Source organism: Orcinus orca, chromosome 11 (genome assembly GCF_937001465.1).
Source record: "Orcinus orca chromosome 11, mOrcOrc1.1, whole genome shotgun sequence".
NCBI classification, from domain to species: domain Eukaryota; kingdom Metazoa; phylum Chordata; class Mammalia; order Artiodactyla; family Delphinidae; genus Orcinus; species Orcinus orca.
In genome coordinates, this window is record NC_064569.1 from 19,042,986 (window position 1) to 19,064,107 (window position 21,122).

A 21,122-nucleotide genomic window follows, 5' to 3' on the forward strand; every position below is an offset into this window, starting at 1 on the left:
TTTCTGAGTTTCTGGTCACAGATTGGGGAAAGTCAGGGAATTAGGGGGGCTTCAGCAAGGATAGGTTATGAGGAAATCAAAGTTGCTTTTGAACGACAATGGGTTTTAGACTTTACCCCAGGAAGAGAGGTCTGGAAGGCATTACTTGACTGGGAAAAATACAGGAATTAGAAAAGTAGAGGGACTACTCCGTGATACCAAGGAGCAGTTTGTGCGACAGCTCAAAAAACAGGAAGTTATGGTAGAAGACCTGTTTAAACTACATACACAAATCTTAAAATGAAAGGCAGCTATATGATTTAAGTCAGCACGATTACAAATAAAATGTAAAATCTGAAACTTTTCAAATGTTCCTCAAGAATTGAGTCCGATGAGTACCATAGTATTCCAGCACACGTGGTATTTAGGGATCAATTCACCTCCAACTGAAATTCAGCCACCTTTGGTGGGAAGCATAGCAGCTGTTTAGAAGCACGCAGAGACACTATACAGCAGTTTTTGAGAAAATGGAAAATATAATATTCCAGATGAGATTACAAGAGGGGTTTAGGTAGGCAGGATATAATTACCCAAACTGGAGTAACCAGGATTACAAAGCTGACTTTCCACCATTAGCAAGAAGAGGCATGGGATCGTCAATGACCACTAATAGTCTGTGTTTTCTCATTTCACATAATAGAAAGTCGATTTGTAAGCTTATCCTACCCAATGCAATGGTATTTAGAAAATGAAAAAAAAAAAAACCCTACACTAAAATTTAGAATAAAGGAGCCAATTTATCTTCCAATTAATCTACTTGGAAGACTAAAGACAATCTCATTGAGTGATACAGAAACATAAAAACACTGCTCAAATTGCAATCCCTGCCTCTCACTTGCCAACAGTCACACTGAAGTTGTATCACCTCTAATTTCATTTGATTCAAGACAAAGACAAAGTAGTCATATTCTTTTAGAACAAAAATGAACAGCCATGTGGATTTTTTTACATAGTAGTCTTCTTCGGCAAAAAGCCACAGAACTTTTTTTAAAAATCGTTTCCAAGGATGAAAATGACTTTGCCAAGCAAAGTGGCTTCAAAACAGGCCTCAAAAATACTAATAGAAAGACAGATGGTTCTACTAAGAGCTTGGCTGCCAAAAAAAAAAAAAAGTAGAAAAAAAAAGAGTGATGCTATTGAAGCTGACTGCAAAGTTATCTGATGACTACAAATACTTTTGTCCCAATGCAAGTGCTAACTCTGCCTCTAGGGCTGATACAGCCAAAATACTGACTTCCCCACATCCGATCCCCCTATATCCCCACCCCTCCTAAATAAAACCTGTCAGTGCCAAGCCCCACAAAACAGCGCAAGCATGCGCTTGATTCTGACTGACTGTTCTGCAGAAGCAAAATATTGCATTGAAGAACTCTTATTTAGAAACAGACCCACAAGGAAAATTGCTTTTCTTTTCAAAACTGCCTGTCACATTTTCTTTTTCTAATTCCCCTTTTCCTCCTCCTCCCTGTCACCAAAAGGCCCCTGGGCCCTATGAGTTTAGATGATACAAACTCAATTTGTATAAAGAACGCAAGAAGCAGCACCACAGAGAGGTGGGGATAGTTTGCAAGGATAGAGAAATAATCCAGTCAAGACACAGTGCAATTTTCTTTGCAAACTACTACTACAATAATACCTCCACTTTATTTCCTTCAGGGCAACTGTCATTTCTTTTTAACCAGATTGCTACTAGATATAATAGAAACTGAAATATTACGTGGTCACTGACTCTTCCTTTCAATGGCTCATTTCACTATTACATTTTTACTTTTGCATGACGTGTTTAGTGTTGGCATTGTTACTATGATACAACCACTTTCAAATGATGTAGAATTAAGACCTCTGTCACTTGAAGGCGATGAAATTTCATTCTTAATACTATGCAGGTTTGACTTAAATATTCCTCTTGTCTAACAGTAGCCTTTATTTTCAAAACTTAAGCATTATGTCCTTATAAATTTAATATACATTTTAATGTATATTAAACTCATGCAAACCAAAATGATGACACTGTAAATGTAGTACATGCTTAAACAAAGTATATTTGCTGACTTCAAGAAAAAGAATCTCTGTTTTGAAAGTTGGTAATCGAGAAACTTAAGGGTGGCAAAAATACAGTGGTAATTAAGAAAGCTATTGTGAAAGACCATGGTAAAAACAGGGCTATTTTATTTGCCAAGGACAATTTTGAGCTGAATAAAAGAATTTTAAAAAGGCAATGATTAAAATATCTCAAATGATGCATTATTTAGGATTAGGTTATCATCTGTTTCTTAAAGGTCATATTTTACATAGCTTGTAGCTGTTACTTGATAAAACAAAAGTCTTTCTTTATAATGCAACTGTTTCCTCAAATGTGCGTGACTATTTGTATTACTTAGCATGTTTTTTGGCAATAAAACAGGCTGGTTCCTATGAGTATGCATGGTTCTCTGTTCACATGGACAGAATCAAGCTTTGCAAATACCAATACAATCTTATTTTATGTCATGTATTGCTATGTCAATTGTCATTTACACACAAATGAAAGACAACATAAAATATAATAGTCAACGTGAAATATAATTTTTTTTCAATTATATTTCTCAGGAGCCCATGATTAGAAAACAATAAAATTCACTATTTATTGATTTCTGATTTTTGCTCAATAGCCTATAATAGATTATTAGTGATTTTTTTTCACATGCAATACAAATCTCAGTTCAACATAAGTTCTTTAAATATTATGCCTCAAAAATTACCACTTTGTGGAGAAGCTTGAATTAGTAGTGACTGCTAATGGATACAGGGTTTCTTTTTAGAGTGATGAAAATGTTCTGGAATTAGGTAGTAATGATGGTTACAAAACACTGTGAATATACTAAAACCCACTGAATTGTACACTTTAAAAAAGGTGAACTGTATGGTATGTGAACTATATCTCAACTTAAAAAAAATAACCAAAGCAAAAAATAAAGACCACCTTAAAAAATGTATCACTTCACTTCTCCCAGAAGCAAAACTGAATGTGCTTTGAAATACTCCTGTCTTATATTAAAATAATGTTTGCATTTGTATAAAGCACTTGTACATGCGTTAGTTCATTTCTACTTTATCCAGCCTCTTGGAGATAAGCAGGTCGGGTGTTGTCATTTCCAATTTTAATTTATGAGCAAAAACTGATAGAAAAACAAGTAATTTGGAAATTTACACATTATCACATAGGTAGCCAAGACAGTAAGTCTAGCAGTTAAATTCTTTGATTCTTCTTAACAAATTATAAAACAAAGATATAATAAACTTTCTGAAATAAAAATACTGAAACAGTATTTTTGAATAATGAATACAGAAACATTGTGACAAAATTAATTCCCGTATATTTTGTCAGCGTAAAAATGGGTTACATTTAAATTATCTTTAAAAGATAAAATTCTATTATGATTTAAAATATTTTTATAGCAAGAGGGGCACTTTGACTTTGATTTACATCTTTATACTATCTTTTATTTAAATAATTTAAAATTAAAGCAAGGGCAGAGGAAAAGGAATGCTGGGATGGAGGTTACAAGTTTAAATATGGAATCAGTGATGCAGTGACATAAATAAAGACCTGGAAGAAGTGAGACAATAAACATCTCAGTTATCTGGGGGAAAAGTGTTCCAAGAAAATGGAAGAGAAGACGCTAAAAACCTAAGGTAAGAGTACACATGCTGTATTCAAAGAACAATGTTTCCTTCTGCTGTCTGTACTCTGTGGGACTATCCCATTAGGTTGAAATTATTCATGTCTGTCTCCATGGCTAAGCTGCTTTTAAGGGTAAGGTACAGCTCACTCATATCGGTATCTACAATACCCAGCTTAATGCCTAGCACATCACGGATGCTCAGTATAAGTCAATGGAAGTGATTATTTAAGAAGCTATTCACATGAGGGTCCCCTTTTCTCCACAGCCTCTCCAGCATTTATTGTTGGTGGGATGTAAATTGATACAACCACTATGGAGAACAGTATGGAGATTCCTTAAAAAACTAAAAATAAAACTACTATACTATCCACAATCCCACTCCTGGGCATATACCCAGAGACAACCATAATTCAAAAAGAGACATGCACCCCAATGTTCCTTGCAGCACTGTTTACAACAGCTAGGACATGAAAGCAACCTAAATGTCCATCAACAGAGGAATGGATAAAGAAGATGTGGTACATATATACAATGGAATATTACTCAGCCATAAAAAGGAACAAAATTGGGTCATTTGTGTAGAGACATGGGTGGACCTAGAGACTGTCATACAGAGTGAAGTAAGTCAGAAAGAGAAAAATAAATATCATGTGTTAATGCGTATATGTGGAATCTGAAAAAATTGGTATAGATGATCTTATTTACAAAGCAGAAATAGTGACACAGACGTAGAGAACAAATGTATGGATACCAAGGGGGAAGGGAGGGGGTGGGATGAATTGGGAGATTGGGATTGACATATATACACTATTGATGCTACGTATAAAATAGGTAACTAATGAGAACCTACTGTATAGCACAGGGAACTCTACTCAGTGATCTAAGTAGAGACCTAAATGAGAAGGAAATCCAAAAAAGAGGGGATATGTGTATATGTATAGCTGATTCACTTTGCTGTACAGTATAAACTAACACAATATTGTAAAGCAACTATACTCCAATTAAAAAAAAGAAGCTATTCGTTATTAGAAAAGTCTACTTGTGTTTTAGCTTTAGTTTCTTCTTATAATAGTAACTAGTTTATTAAAACATTCCTTTTACACAATGGATCTTGGGCTCTATTTCACTTTCATTCAGGATTCAAGATTTTTTTCTCTAAGTAATAACCCAAAACATGGCAAATCACTGATGCCATTGTTTACCACCCAATCCATCATCTTCCTCAGATCCTAGGTTTAGTGGCAATAATGTCAACAGTTAGGTTTTGGGTTACTTCATTATTCCTTAGGAGATCAGAAAAGTAAGAACTCTGATGTATCTTTACTGAAACAAACCAAGAACTGCAGTTAGGTGTTGTTCATGATAAAATTGCCAATGCACACATAAAAAAGATTAGGAAATAATTTCAAATATGAGACATCATATGCATTAAATACACTTGAACTTTTTGCTACCTCAGTTATCAGCAATATTTAAAGCAATGTGACTTAAAGGTATGGAAACACATAAAGAATAGTGAGCTTAATTTGTAGATATAACCTTGTTTATGCTAAAAACAAAAACAAAACCAAAACCACAAAAAGAAAACCCCAAACCGAAAACCTCTTCACTAAAAATTCAAGTAAATAGCAAACAGCTGCATCCTCAAAATCTATACATTTATTCTTATTTTGTTTAAGAAAATAAATGTGATTGTACTGCTTACATTTCTTTTGTTCAAACTATTCCCAGTGAATAATTTCAATTTTTTAGCTAGCAGGTGCTAGACTGGTGTGAATGGCTAGTGTATGGGGGCTTGTTTGTTTGTATCATGCAAAGAGTATATTGAGCCAGTAATGAACAATGTTATATATGTGGGAAAAAAAGGCTTTAAAGCAATGTTCCTGCAAACAAAAACAAAAATAACATTTCGCACATCTCCCCCAAATGCAACCATTGTAGGGGCAAGTTAGCGTCTAGTTCCTTTCCTTAGGATGTGAAAAATCCATGCTCTTTTGAGTAATAATGGAAGTTGCCTCGCAGTCACTGTTGGAACTTACTACTCAGATGCCTGTCTAACTCTACTAGGACAGCTAGGACACTCTAGCAATAAGCCACTCACTAGAACATTTGTCACTGAAAATAAAACATGTGTGAAATTACCAGAAAGGGCATGGTAGATGTTTCTTAAGCTGAAAATGTGAAATATTTTTGTAACTGGACAATCCATTGAACACAGAGCCATTTATATAATCAAAAGTTTTAAAGTCTTGTCAAGAAGGATTATTATATAATATACCACTGTAAATAACTTCAAAAATAGTAAATTTTGTATTACTGCAAAAATCTATGTAAGTGTGGCTGATTTTAATACTCGGCAAATTTACTTGATACCTTCCAGAAAAAGAGCACTGTAACTTGCCTACCCATAATAACGTCATTTATATAAAGATGAATGATGCAATACCATGGGTGTTTTGCTAAATCTATAGATGATTTCTTTTTTTATATACAGCAGGTTCTTATTAGTTATATATTTTATACATATTGGTGTATATATGTCAATCCCAATCTCTCAATTCATCCCACCACCCTCCCCTGCCGCTTCCCCCACCTTGGTGTCCATATATTTGTTCTCTTACATCTGTGCCTCTGTTTCTGCCTTGCAGACCGGTTCATCTATACCATTTTTCTAGATTCCACATATATGCGTTAATATATGATATTTGTTTTTCTCTTTCTGACTTACTTCACTCTGTATGACAGTCTCTAGGTCCATCCACGTCTCTACAAATGATCCAATTTCATTCCTTTTTATGGCTGAGTAATATTACCATTGCATATAAGTACCACATTTTCTTTATCCTTTTGTCTGTCAATGGGCATTTAGGTTGCTTCCATGACCTGGCTATTGTAAAGAGTGCTGCAATGAACACTGGGGTGCATGTGTCTTTTTTTTTTTTTTTTTTTTTTTTTTTTTTTGCGTTACGCGGGCCTCTCACTGTTGTGGCCTCTCCCGTTGCGGAGCACAGGCTCCGGACGCGCAGGCCCAGCGGCCATGGCCCACAGGCCCAGCCGCTCCGCGGCATGCGGTATCCTCCCGGACCGGGGCACGAACCCGCGTCCCCTGCATCGGCAGGCGGACTCTCAACCACTGCGCCACCAGGGAAGCCCGCATGTGTCTTTTTGAATTATGGTTTTCTCTGGGTCTATGCTCAGTAGTGGGATTGCTGGGTCATATGGTAATTCTATAGACTGCTTTCTTGATTAGAAAGAATTTTTCTTCCAGCCATCAAAACTGTGAAAATTTTGCGACTAAATTGTGTCTCTTTTCATCTAATAAAGTGCTCAAAAAAGAAAACATAAACTGACTACATGAATTATTTCCATCTTCCTGCCCTTTACCAGAAGTATTTGATAAATTATTGTTAATAAATATTCTAGTTCCCTAAGCTTGTTCTAGTTCCCTAGTTCTCATGATGCATTTTTTTTTCGTGTTGACTTTTGCACGTTTCTATTTTCACTCATCCAAACTCACAAACTCTATGAGATAGATTCTTCCATCACCCCTATTTTACAGATGAGGAAACTGAGGCACGCCTCAAGTCAGACAGTCAGCAAATAAAAGAATTCAAATCCAGGCAGCCTAATACAAACTAGGCTTTTAACCACTATGCTTTACAGTCAATAGAATAAATAATATAATACTTATAAATATATCTTACTACATCAAAATAAATAACTTGCATGAAAAAATTTTAAATGACAAAAACTCTGGGTGACACAGCTTGAAAATAACTCAACACATACCTTTAGAAATAAGTGTGTATAATATAAATAAGTATAATAAAACAGTATTAAATATTAGATACTCTAGAAATCCCTGCTGTTACAATGTAAGTGGATCCTGGTGACATAATAACCAACATACTTTTTGATGCAGAGCCTCCAAGGAAGTTGGACATGGAAGAAAGGAAGGACTAGTGAGTTGAAAGTAGGTGGAGATAATGAGGGTTAACTTGATGGCAAATGTAGGTAACAGCACCTGGAACTCATGATGTAGCCTTGGGTATCTAAGAAGCTAAACTCCAGACTTCTGCACTAACCCAGGACAATCAATGAAGGGAAATGCAATCAGTAAAAGCTAAGTTTAAAAGAAAATATTTCAATTAAGGCAAGCATACTAGGATGTTTCTACAATAGCTTGGTGGAAAACCACTGATGACGATGATTCTTTGACAAATATTTATGGAGTACCTACAAAGTACAGGACATTTCCCAGGTGCTTGAAAAACTATGGTGAAAAAGAAAAACAGATTAAAATCTCTGATTTCATGGAGTTTACATTCTACTACTATAAAATACTAATGATAATAATATACTTCCACTATTCAATCACAGACCTTACATCCAGTTGGGTCTGGAATTCAAATCAAACTTCCTATATGTCCAGTGAAAACCAAAGCTACAAATTAGAAATAAGTGGTCTCTGGTTTGTTTTGCTTCCTACACATGGCAGAATAATCCAGTCCGGTAGACAAGCATTGCCAATTTAGATACTCTGATTTCCCACAGATTAAGTTCGGCCAAATATAAACTTACAAGAAAACAATTCAACAAATACATGAAGAATGACACAACATATGTAAAGACAGAATCAGGAAGCAACAGGTTTAGACACTTAAAGGCATCTGAGTATTGGATTATCAGATGAAGAATAAAATAATGTGCTTAAAATGTTCACTTAAGTAAAAGGCAGAATAAAACTTAGTTACAAACCAAAAAGCGATCAAAGATGTTCATGAAGATTTTTTAAATAATTGAATAGAATTTTGAGAAATGAAAATAACTGAAATTTAAAACTCATTGAATGGATAGATAGAAAATTAGACACAGGTGGTTGAAAGAAGTCATTAATTGGAAAAGAGATCTAAAGAAACTAGCTAGATCAGTCCACAAGGAGACAAGGAGATGGAAAATATGAAAGAGTGGGTAAGTGTCTTGGAGGCTAGAATGAGATGGTCCAACTAATGCCTAGTCAAAATTTTAGGAGAGAACAGGAAAAAAAAAAAATGAGGTAACCACTATTCTAAAATTTAGTGGTTGAGAATTTTTCTGAATTTGAAAAATACAGACCCATAGATGCAACAAGTGAAATATATACAATCAGAATAAATGAAAAGAAAATATCACTTAGTACTCTGTAATAAAACTGTAGAAAAACAAAGGCACAGAGAAATCTTAAAAGCAGCCAGATAGAAGCCATTAACCAATGACAATTAGTTTGACAACAAACTTATAAATAGTAGTCGATGGAGAGATGAAAGAAGAAATTAGTGAATATGTGAGTAAATCTTCCAAAACTTTGTTTAATGAAAATAATGTCCATTATTTGGACTTAAAAAATCAGACAGAGCTAAATCCAAAAACAATGACACGTAAAACAAGAGAGAAATACTCAGGAATTCTAAGATGATTTTATAAATCAAAATTTGTCAATTTTAAACTCTTTTACTATATGTAGACTTGTTAGATCATCAAAGGCAACCCATAAGAAACAGAAATAATGTCCAAACCAATAAAGAGAAAAGAATGACTTGAGAAAACTAAAAATTAATACACAAAAAAATTAAAAAGGAAAAAATACATATAAAATGTGGTACAAATAGAAAGCATGAATAAAATGACACACTTAAGTTTAATCACAACAAATATAAGTGGACTAATAAGCTTTCAAGTTAAAAAAAATCAACAAATTAAATTTTTAAGAAAATCTAGCTATACCTAGTTTATAAGAGATATACATAAATAATGACAAAAAAAGGATAATAAAGATCCTTTATTTAAAGGATAATAAAGACAGAGCACTTATAAAATGTGTCCACACACTAAGCCAGATTTCAGAGATTTAGTACTGTGCAAAATTATGATGAAAGCATTTGGTTTTAGATGGAGGGAAAAATGTTAGTTTTTAAATATGGACTCCAAAAATAACAATTTCTCCTTCTGAATGAGTGGTTTTGTCTAGCTTCAGGTTTATGAGGTATATTTTAGAACAGACTGCAATATTTACCTGGAGATTGACTCTATGTTTCTATGAAAAATACAATTTGATTATTGAAATATGATCTTTATTTTCTAAACGTGCTTTACAATTGACAAGTGGGATCATTAAAATTGTTGGGTTTGTTCTAATTAATGTGTGGGTGGTTGGCAGGAATTAGAGGTTACTTAATATCATGTAGTGGTTAGCAATTCAAAACCTGTACAGTTTGAAGATTGCACTATTGGGGAAAACAATCAAGAAGAATAAATTTAAAGCCACTAGGTTTTCTAAAAGAGTCAACATCACACACAAAGTTTCTAAACCTTGAACCTGTATTTTAAGCTCTTTGTACAATATTTTGTTCACTGAAATAACAAAAGGACTAAAAACATTGTAGATGTTTGAAAGATATATACGTGGTGTGTATGAACATGTTTTTCAAAAATTTGAAGAAAACCTTAGAAAGGAAATTGTTAAGATGTCAGCAGTGAAGAAAGTGAATGCTGATCTAATCTTGTTAAATAAAATGCCATTTAACAAGTTGAGTATAGACTTAGATAAGGCTGAAATCTTTACAATTTTCACTAAATCTCCATTTTTTAAATTGACTTCTTGAGCTCAACACATTTCACAAGAATAAAAACACGCATAATTTAGGTGCAAACTAAAACTGCATGTTGTGATGTCCACTAAAACCATATTTGTATCAACAGGAAATAGTTTATAAAGAGTAATTTAAAATAATTATTGTGGTAGCTTTTATACAAATTTATAAAGGAAGTAAATTTTCCAATATGATATGGAAATACATAGGAAAACTAAACCCTAATTTTGGCGTAAATCTCGATGTTAAATGTACTTCTAATTGCAGAAGAAGGAGATGCATAGCAAAGAATTTTCAGCCTTGCAGTTATTCTGCTTTGTGTGTGATGGTCGTCACTGCCAGTGGGATTATTCTTCAATACATTCCATTGTATATATATTTGTAATGAAATGAAATGTATCAGAAGCCTGAAAACTTTTGTAAAATCATCTATTCACATCCTTGAATTACGTTCATAACTGATATAGAAAAATGCCAGTATATCTATCATTCATTCTTACTGGGTCATTCATCTTACGAAGTATTTTTCATTTATTAACTCAATGAACATTGCTTACATCCCTACTACTCCTAAAGTTCACATGTGGTTCTCAACCTTACACATGTATTTAGCAAGACCTGATCTTCATCATGGGGAGACAGTAGTCTGTTAATGAATGGTTCACCTGGAAGAATGTTATGACAGGGGGAAAAACTCTAATGTTTCAGTACATGCATTTATCAGCAATAGAAAGCATAATGGTTCAGAATGAAAAGAAATAATAGCAATTCAACTTTGTCAGCAACTGGTTTTTACTTGACATTTTGTATGTATTTGCTGACAGTTTTCTCACTAAATCTTTCTCTGCACTAGCCCTCACACCCCATTGGTTCATAAGTTCTTTTCACTGTGTAATTTTGAGTAGGGAAAAAAGAAAAGAAAAAAACTTCTCAGACAGGCAAACAGAGTTAAAAATACTGAAGTTAACAAAGGGGGTTAAGAAAGACGGGACTGGGAGTACAAGAAAGGGGAAAGGGTGACGTGAGAGAAATAAATGCATGACTGAGAATAAAAGCAGTGTAGAGAAGGGAAAGCCATATAGAAAATGCATTTTCAATATCTTCCTAGTTTCATTATTATACCAAATGTAAAATCAAGATTTCCAGGTTCATCTCTTTTAACTAGAAATGTGCTCTACTCTTCGTTCCATTTCTAAGCCGCTATAGGTATTAAACAGCAATTTACATGTGATTTGCATTTTTTTTGTACTCGTGGTTTTGGTAAGTCTTCCAAACCTAATGACTGTTCCTTTGGCCAGCAACATAAATGCTATAATCACACAATTATTGCACTGGGAACAGTTTAATTCAGCATTTTGTTCTCAACCACAGAACAATTACTCAACAATTTCGGTTAACCAGACTAGCTAGCTGCCTGGAGAGAAAGAGGAATATTCACAAGATCTATTGTCTTACATAAAGGCAGCTACTAGATCAGCTGGAACTTTCTAGTATTGCTCTGCTCAGTGCTTCTTTTCAGGATCTTTCACATATCTGACCTAATGAAAATGACAAACTGCAGATTTCCCTTTATGGACTTATTTGTTCATTTCTTTTAATTACACATTTGGATGTTTTTTAAAGAACGTGAGATTTTGTGTGTCTGGAAATATAGCCCTATAGATAAATGTACCTTAAAAAACATTTAATATAATGATAGTTAATACAAAGAATTGCAAAATCAAAAGTAGAAGTTCAAAAGGCTACCCTGTAGGCTTAAAGTGATGGTGAAGGCTTCTAAACTGTGGGTGATCTCATCTCTCATTTAAATTACATAACTTCTTAACAGTGCAACTGGCTTAATGTCAAACTTCATTCTACATTTTTAATTTTAAAAATAAAAATGGAGGTGATTCACATAATCATGGCTGTTAAATTCTCTTTGATTACTTTTTCATATTAATTTTAATTTATCAGAACCAAAAAGTAGGGGGCTTAAGCATATCACTGTAAAAATATTTAGAAATACAGAATCAAATAATTTATGCACCTGTGTAAATATATGTGTATGTTGAAACTGTCATCTCCCTTGACTATTTCTCATGATCACAGACAACTATTAGACTAGCCCTGTATCATAAGTCAGTCTTGAAAGCTACTGAGAAACAAAGTAGTTGATGGTGAACTGGGCCAGTGAGTAGTAGTCAAGGGTAGCAGTCGATGAAAATAACTGGAAGAGGTCTCTTTTTCTCTCTTAGTGTTCTTTTTTCTAGTTTCTTTTTTGTTTTCTTCTGTATTTTTTTTTATTCTCTCATTTTTACTTTAAAAAGTGGGCAAGAAAGAAGATAGAGAAGTTATAACTTCATGGTTAGAAACACTCTAACTTATGGTAAAAATACTCTGAATATCAGAAAAGAGCTCAAACAAAGATAACTCCTTTTTCAGGAAGTGAAGACAAAAGTAGATTTGAGAATTCTGGCAACTTTTAAAATTTTAATTGTGTCTGTCTATATATTTGGATGAGCAAATAAGAATAATGTAGTGAAATATGTTGACAAGGGATTCTGTATGTCTAGATCACTCACTCCCTGAATTATGTTAGTCTAGAAGAGAATCTTAAGTGTATGGGTTTCAAATATTTTTTTCAAGCCAGAAAAATCTTTTTGTTTCCCAGACGAACTCAATGGAGAACTCTAGTGATGAAACTCAGGCTTACTCACACCCACCAGGCCTTCTTTCCCTCAATACCGTGAACCAACCCCAGGTACCCACTGTAGGAACTCTGTGGACCCTATGAGATCCTGTCTCCACAATTTGAAAACTACTGATTTGACGCTTCTTCTGATTTAACTCTCTTCCTGTCATTAGATTAATACCAAAATCTAATGGTGTAGATGACACAGTATACAATATTATGTCTAATTAACAGAAACATGTGCTCAATCATTATGGCGTCATAGACTGTAACTTGTAATAATACACAGGCCTATTCCAACTTAGAGTCTTTATATCTTCTAAATAAAATTAAGCACATTATCTTCTGTACAACAGTCACAGAATTAATTTTCCTTTAGGCATGAAATTCATTTATAATATAGTATAAGTCTCCGGTATAATTTCTAATTCTTTAATCCAGGTATTGAAGTGAGCTATAATTAGAGAGCAAACATTTGTAGAACAGAGTATAGTCTATAAAAAGAGAATGCCAAAATAGTATCAGGTTCTTCTGAATGAAAATAACTCAACTTAGTGCAAAATCTATGCTGAAAAGTGAGCCAGATATTAAATTCAGAATGAAAAAAAATTGGCTATATCCTTGCCACTTCCTGGTTAATTTGGCCAAGGGCCAAATTTCTGATATTATGACCATCCTGTAGCCCCAGTAAGTGTTTTATTTATTTATTTTTGTATTGCATAAAAATATCAGCTTAAGAAGGGAAAATGTGAAATGGATGACATATTTTAGAACAGCTTTTCCCAGAATACAAAAATATTCCCCAACTCAAAACTGAAACAAATAGTAGAACTACCAAGCGATGCCAATTGGCGACTCTCTAATGCCATTCAAACTTCGCAAATACTGGGCTCTCAAACTGATTTTAATTATTCAAAAGAAAACTAGGAAATGGTTCAAATATCAATTGCTTTCACAGATATACAAATTCTCTTTTAAGAGAAGCATATGACATATCTTTTCTTTATCCTGTAACATTGCAGTAATTACCTGCTCAGTTGGTTTTTTGAGTAGGACAGTGGCGAAAAGGGGAGTTTCCCTTCTGTAGTCCTCAAGATTACAAGTTATTTTTTATTGTTACAGAGTAGAAAAGTGAAAAGAGCTATATTTATTGTTGAAAACTGGAGGAGACAATAACACTGAGTCAAACAGTTCACTATGTCCAGGTGCTTTTCCGTTTGAACTAATTTCAGGGATATTTAAAAAGTCCTTTCTGTGGACAGGCAGCCTTTATAAAAAAGAGGGCCTGTAGCATGAGTTTAGTGTCAAGTTACCCATGAACCATTGTAAACTCAATTTGTTACTGAAGATTTACTTTACTCTTTGGTACCGGGTATGTGCAAAGATGACTGTGTTCAGCTTCGATGAGACAGCATTATGACATTTCAATGTTTTCATATATATTATAAATAGGCACTAGTCATAGTAATGCCAGTTAACCTCAAAAAAGTGTCTAGCTAGGCCTACGTGTGTGGTCCTAAGGAACAACAGTGGTTTTTTCCAAGGCAGACTTTTGTGAACCTAAGGCAAAATAATTTATGATCAAAATTACTGGGGCTTCTGAAATGCATGCTGATGTCCAACAACGTTTGGAAGTATGTGTGTGCGTGTGCATACATATACGTATACATAACATTTATATACATATATCACACTTAGCACAGAAATGTATTGCCCTTTGTGTAAGAAAGACATGACAGCATTACTTTTAAAAAGCGTTTTTTCAGATGAATTGATTGTAAAAGAAAACAATGTGTTCATTGATTTAACCCAACTCAACTTTTGACAAGGAATTCTTAGAATTTTAAATAGATCTAAACTCAAATAATAAATTTCAGAATGCATATTCAGAGTGTTTTTCAACATGACTCATTCATTCACAGAAGCCATGGGTCCTGTGGCTGGCTTATGGCAGCACTCTAAATTAGTAGTCACACAATAGAGAGCTTATATGATTGCAATGGTCCATACCCAGTAAAACTGCCTCAACACCCAGAAAAATGGCTCAGTCTCTAATAATTCAGAAAGAACCACTTACAGCTGCATACCACATATGACCATCTTTACAATGGCTAAAATGAAGCACTGGGGACTATTTCCTCTGAATCACTGTTATTTGGGTAGCATTGGTTCACATTCTTTTCATCTTAACAAAAAAGTTTTGTTTTGTGTTAGAATCAGTCTGCCACTGATCACCTTTTACATATTAGCCTCTGCCCTAGAATACTCTAGACGATAGTATTGTTCCATCTGTGCTTTCCATTAAATCCTGATAATCCTTCAAGAACAGCTGGACCTTCAGGTCCCACCCACACAAACTCTTTCTGTAGATCCGTTTGGCCACAATTATGCTGATGCTGTACTTACATCTTGCTTGCAAATGCCTTTTGTATGGTCCTTTGGGGCTGTGAAGTAGAATGCCCTGACATCACTAATTCAACAATACAATAATATAGTTCTCATCTCAATTATAATATGATATTTAGTCACCTCTAATACTGAGCTGCACTTAGAAAATTATTTTTTAGACATATGACAACATTAATGACAAGCTTCCAACTATACTGTGCCATTAAATAATCAGGAAGTAACAGCCCCAGTTAATCAAATGGTCTTGATATACTCTCAGTATTGGAAACACTGCAAATCTTACATTTTACATATGCAATTGGTATGAACAGCTTAGTAACTTGCTCTTCTACTGTAAAATAATTTCATCAGATTCATACGGCTACATAATAATACAAATTTTTAATGGCATAATGGGAGTGGCTATAAAGTTACAGGAATGGTCTAACCAGTCTATGTAAATAGTGGATTCTTATGCCTCACGTGCTATACCTCTGACCGTTGTCTCCCCTTATTCATCTTCCAGTAGGCTAGCACGTTTTCAGAGATCCTCTGCTAAATACTACCTAAGTAACTGCCATCAGCGGGTCTCACATTTTCCATTTTGTGTGAATAACTCCATCATTAACTAGAAAAGCACATCTCAAAATACCCACAATCATGCAAATAATATTATATATATTAACTACACTGTAAAGTCTATGGGGCAGGGACTGTAAACAAGAAATCGTTATTTCTTGTTTACAATTTTTATCTTTACTACACAGGAAGAAGGACTCTCTGAAATAGTAGGTGTTCAATAAATGTTTGTTGAATAATTAAATGGATGAGTTCAGTTGACCCTGGAACAACACCCATTTGAACTGCTCGGGTCGACTTATAAGGCGGATTTTTTTTTTTTAATAAATACTACAGTACAATACAATCCACGGTTGGTTGAATCCAAAGATGTGAAAAGGTGGATACATATGGTTGACTATGGGACTTGAGCTTCAGTGGATTTTGGTTTTTACAGTAGGTCCTGGACCCAATCCCCTGGGGATACGGGGGACGACTGCATATCCTCTTTCTTTAAAGATCAGAAAATCTTGTACAACTTCCCCCATCTTTCACAATATTTCATAAGCATCTCTTTCAGAAAATTGTTAACTGACAGAAATCCCTAAACTGTGGTATAAGCTCATTTTCTTTTTGTTTTCCTTTCCATGTAAACTGAAACAGTTCTTTCTTATATTTGATGTTTGTTATTAAGTCAATATCAATATTTTTTTCCAGGCCATTTAGATCTAATTTCTTTAACCTTTCCGAATATGTAAGTATTCTTTGCTTTCTCCTCTGCAACCAGATTGGCTACTGTGTTCTCCTACAGGTTTTAAATTTATACACAGGAGTTTGTGTTTCAGATATCCAAGTGGTATATTCTTAATTAGGGTGTACTGTTATACATGCTTTTAAAACCAAGTTTTAGAGAACTTGGCAGACTTGATGGTTATCCGCTGCCCAGCTTGTTATCTTCAATGGCTCAGGGATGCTTCTGCTGTTCTTATTCATAGTCTAGCATTCAAACGTTTCTTGTTCACTTTTCCCTTGTACATGCACTGCCATACTACTTTCATTTTTATTGACCATACTTCTCCAATTTACCTAAGTCATTCTGCATTCTATTTCAGTCTATGGAGTTCTGACCACCTCATTTCCTCTATTTCTATGCTTATACTGTCAGATAAAAACTAATGCATTTTCCATCATGTCACTCAGGTTGTAAGTTTTCACCCTGAGGCCCAATAATCATATACATCATATACATCATCTCATATACTGTTTGAGTTTTTTCATGATAAGAAGATGAGCAGAGTATGGAAAGGAAATAGGCATTGCTGAAGAGAGACACAGAGGACAGAAAAACATGAGAAGAGAATGAGGAATAAAGGATTTGGAAGTATATCTTAGAGACAGGAAAATAAATAATGCCTTATACTGGGAGATATGTTCAGTTAAAAAAGATACACTTAAGGTACAGTGTTAGCACTGAAGTTACCTAAAGGAAATGCTTTTTGATATTCACATACATGCATACAATTTCATTTTGGATATTGTTTATTTCTCAAGGACGTCAAATTCAACATGGATAAAACTGAGCTTAGACACTTTCCTCACAGAATCTGCTTCTAACTCATGTAATCACTATCTCAAATTGGGTCACTTCATTGATTACTTTCACTAACTCCTATTCATCACTGAACATTCAGCTCAGGCTTCACTTCCTCTAGGAAAACTTCCTTGGCCCCTGAATCTTTATTCATGTCCCTGTCCCTTCCTGGTTTGGGGGAGGAGGCATATCTGTACTATTTCATTCATCAGACTGAATTATAATTTTATACTGCAGATTATAAAATAAGTTCATCTTTGGCTAACATATTTGCTAGAACCAGACTTAACTGACAGTCAAGTTCTATCCCTCAATTTTCCATCTGATACATATGAAAAATAGTCATTTATTCACTCAGTTGTGCATTCAAGGATTTATTTTGTTGCCTCATATGCCAGACAATGATATTATATAAAAATGGTCTAATCAATTGCCAAGTTGATAAATATTTATTGAATAAATCCCCTACTATTTATTCCTACCTATTTCCAATTGCAATTTAGATTGTCTAATCTCCTTCTCCCACTTTTCATGGGCTTTAAAACTGGTTTCCACTCAGCCAGCAGGTGTGACTAAAATGCCATTCTCTTCAGCTTAAAACTACTCAATAGTTCTCCACCCTAGAGTACAAAGGACTAATTCCTCAACCTGTAGAGTGGCCTTGACCTATCTCCATCCCACCTCATCTCCTGCCTGCCCCATTTTGTGCTTTACTACCATCTGAAGACTCAGAGTTCCCTGCATATAGCAGGTTCCCAATACCTCTATGGCCTTCTCATTTTAGTCACTCTGCCTGAACTGTCCCTCTCCCCACTTGAAGACTCACTCACACTCATCTTTTAGCATTCAGCTCAGGCTGACTTCCTCCAGTAAGCCCTCCTTGGCCACTAAACCCCGATTCTTGTATCCCCCCATGCCACTACCCTGTCCCTTCTCAGACGGGTGTGCGGGAAAGAGCACACTTTCACACTGTTACACTCACCACACCGAATTACAATTACTCATTCTCTTCTCTGTTTATCAGCTGGTCTGAGTACCTTGAGAACAGAGTTCAGAGTACAGCAGAACCAGTGGAGGGTTGTTGGTAAAGGGTTTTAAGCATGGCAGAGACTTTTCTAGGGAGACCAAATTGAGAGCAATGAGAAGGAATTTGAAGAGGCAGCTAGGCCAGAGACGAGGGTATTGAAATGACATGGGAGGGAATATGGGCATGAAACAAGGCAGTGGAAATGGGAACAGAAAAATTCCTAAACTCTGTGTCACACTATCAAATGCTATTATTTTCTGTCTTATTCAGATTGTCACAATTCTAGCCTCCAAAAGTAATATACAAAATATAATTTTCTTTTATTGAAACCTCAGTTGGTTTTAGTCAAGGCTATACTAATTCTAATACTAGTAAAGAATAGTCTTTTTCTATTGTCTTATGTATACAATTAGAACAATCTATTCTTTAAATATTTGGTAGAATGGACCTGTAAAATTATCTGGGCTTAGTATTTCTTTGTGGGAAGATTTTAAACTACTATGTCAATTTATTTAATCGTTAATAGACCTTTCAGGCTTTCTATTTCTAATTGAAGTTTCTATAAATTCTATTTTTTCTAAGACTTTGTCCTCTTTTAAATTTTTAAATAAAACTGTTAACAAAAGGTATTCATAGTTTTATTATTATATTTTTAATCTCTGCTATAGCTCAATTTATATCTTTATTATTATTTTTAGTATCTATTTTTGTCCTTTTTTTTTCTCCTCAGCTTTGAGGTATAACTGACAAACCCGTAAGTTAGTCAAAGTGTACAACATGATGATTTGGATTCTCCCCCCACCCCGCGATAAGTTAATAAATACATCCATTGCCTCACATATTTATTCTCCCCCTTCTTTTTTTTTTTGTTTTGGTGAGAACATTTAAGGTCTACTCTCTTAGCAAATTTCAATTGTACAATACAGTGTTATCAACTATAGTCACCACATTATATATTAGATCCTTAGGCCTTATTTGTCTTTTTTTATTATTATTAATGGTAAATCTTACTAAAGATTTATCTGTTTTACAAGTCTGTTCAAATAAAAACCCTTTTGACCCTACTGAGCCTCTGTATTATATATATGTTTTTTAGTTTATTAATTCCTCTGGTATTTATTGTCCCTTCCTTCTACTATTTTTTTGCACTTAGTCTATTATCATTTTCCTAACATCTTAAGTGGAAAGTAACTTAATATTTTTCTTTCTTCACTGATACGTACAACCTTGATATAAAACAAAAGGTACTATTTTAGCTCTATGCCAAAATTTTAGAAGTTAGTCATTACCAATAAGTACTAAGAATTCTTAAGTTCCTTTTTACAAATTCCTCACGCCCAAGAATTCTTTCTCTGCCTACAGATTTAAAAGATTGTTTATGGTGGGATGAATTGGGAGATTGGGATTGACGTATATATACTAATATGTATAAAACAGATAACTAATAAGAACCTGCTGTAAAAAAAATAAATTAAATAAAAATAAAAGATTGTTTATACTTTCTAAATATTTGGGGTTTTATTTGTATTTATTATATTTCTGTTATTAATTTCTAATTTAATTACATTATTGTCAGTAAATACTGTATGATACCCCATTCTATAATAATTGTTGAGACGATTTAAGACCTAGTATATACCCAGTTAAAAATTATATTGTATACGTGTGTTTGGGAAGAATATTAATCCTCTAATTATTAGACGCAGGGTTCCAAAAATTCCTATTAGAATATGATTTTCATTTTTTCCCAAATATTCAATATCTTTAGTAGTTTTATATTTACTTAACCTCCCAAATAGTTGAGGGCATGTTAACTAAAGTCCTCCACAATGATAGTTTATTTCACAATTTCTCCCTGTAGTCCTATCAGCTTTGCTTCATATAATCTGAGAATACCTTACAAGATTCATTCAAGTTTAGAATGGTAATATCTTCTTGGTGAATTAAACCTTTTATCATTATGTAGCAGCTCTCTTTATCCTTAATAATGTTTTATTGGCTTAAATTTTATTTTTCAGATACTAATATAGGTTCTTAGCTTTCTTTAGATTTTTATTTGCCTGTTACATCTTTTTTTACATGTTGACCAACAAACATTCTATTGATATTGCCATTTTGAACTTCCACTAGCAATTGAGGAGAGTTGTGGTTGCTCCACATACTTTTCTACCCATGGTATTGTCAGTTATTTTAATTTTAGCCATTCTTGTGTGCGTACAGGTTTCTGTCTGTGATTTTATTTTGCATCTCTCTAATGATTAATGATGTGCATATTTTCATATGTTTATTTGGCATCCTTTTATCTTCTTTGGGTAAGAGTCTGTTCAATTATTTGGCCATTTTTATTGAGTTACTCCTTTTTATGGTTTTATCTAAAGAGATCTTTTTATAGTCTGAGTACAAGTTCTCTCTCAGATGTGCTTGCAAATATTTTCTGTCAGTCTGTGGCTTGCTTTTTCATTTCCTTTATAGTGTTTAAAAATCAACAATAGGTTTTAGCATTGGTGAAGCCCAATTTATTATATTTTTCCCCTGTTTTTCTTTTTGGGGG

The 21,122-nt window shown here is 34.0% G+C and overlaps 1 protein-coding gene across 12 annotated transcripts in view; it reads right to left on the reverse strand.

Annotated features, from left to right (window-relative positions):
• The window catches only part of SOX5 (SRY-box transcription factor 5), a 992,020-nt gene that overhangs the window by 139,243 nt on the left and 831,655 nt on the right, over nt 1-21,122 (reverse strand). The gene's annotated exons all lie outside the window — the stretch shown is intronic.